At 38.0% G+C, this 1209-nt stretch overlaps 1 protein-coding gene across 3 annotated transcripts in view; it reads left to right on the top strand.

Moving 5' to 3' along the window:
- The window catches only part of LOC106867596 (adhesion G protein-coupled receptor L4), a 364928-nt gene that overhangs the window by 213441 nt on the left and 150278 nt on the right, over positions 1–1209 (top strand). For all 3 annotated transcript variants that reach the window (XM_052968831.1, XM_052968828.1, XM_052968830.1), the window contains one exon: positions 44–159. The gene's annotated coding sequence lies outside the window, so the exon portion shown is untranslated. The remainder of the gene's footprint in view (positions 1–43; positions 160–1209) is intronic.

Genomic DNA, 1209 nt, shown 5'->3' with positions numbered 1-1209 from the left:
TATATACATACATATATCATCCTATATCATCCAATATTTTCAGACTCGCCGATGTTTCGCTGACACCTATTGCACGTAAGCTTTAGGCATGACCAAACAGTACGCATTTATATAATTGTCTACGAGTTGAAACTGTAGAAATTCTGCGGAGTATATAAGGTAAACATCTTCCCTATAAAATATAGATAAAATATCTTTTATATTTACAAATATCAAACTTTGTATGCATGAATCCGGTATTATTTTTAACATATTTCAGCTTAAATCTTTTGGAGCCCCTTTTTTTCTTTTCCAAATATTTCTAATTTTACAAAATTTTTAATAATTGCATTTTTTAATTCATCCCTTATTTCTTATCTTTTACTTTTTCAGTCATTTGACTGTGGCCATGCTGGAGCACCGCCTCATATGAATCGACTCCAGCACTTATATTTTCTTTTTAAGTCTGTTACTTATTCTATCAGTTTCTTTTGCTGAACAGCTAAGTTACGGAGACGTAAACACATCAACACCGGTCGTCAAGCGTTGGTGGGGGACAAAAAAGACACACACACACACACACATACGCCGGATTTCTTTTGGTCTCTGTCAACAAAATCCACTCACAAGGCCTTGGTCGGCCGGAGGCTATACTAGAAGGCACTTGCCTAAGGTACCACGCAGTGGCACTGAATTCGAAACATGTGATTGAGAAGCGAGCTTCTTACCACACACCCACGCCTGAAATTTAGTACAAGAACTAATGACAATGTTATAGTGATGTTGCTGTGAACTTAACATACGTACATTTCTGAAAATGTAATTGTACTGTACACGCATACAAACACATGCATGTATACGCGCACGCATATACACACACGCACACACACACACACAAACACACACAAACAAACACACACACACACACACACACACACACACAAACACGATACATTTTTTTATGTTAGTAGTACTTCGATCGTGGGATATAAGGTTCAACTTTCACTAAAATGCATTTTTGCCTTTAACGCCATTACATGTATCATTGCGTTTACCATTAACATCCTTCGAATAATTATATTAAACACCACCGCCTCCACTGCCGCTACAGATACTACCACAAGCACAACACCGACACTACTGCTACTGCTACCATTTCTACTGCTGCTGCTGCTGCTGCTGCTGCTGCTAAGAAGAAGAAGAAGAAGAAGAAGAAGAAGAAGAAGAAGA

The sequence above is a fragment of the Octopus bimaculoides genome, chromosome 6 (assembly GCF_001194135.2).
Source record: "Octopus bimaculoides isolate UCB-OBI-ISO-001 chromosome 6, ASM119413v2, whole genome shotgun sequence".
In the NCBI taxonomy this organism is placed as follows: Eukaryota; Metazoa; Mollusca; class Cephalopoda; order Octopoda; family Octopodidae; genus Octopus; species Octopus bimaculoides.
The sequence above is the reverse complement of the archived record's forward strand: the minus strand, read 5'-3'. Positions and strand labels throughout refer to the sequence as shown.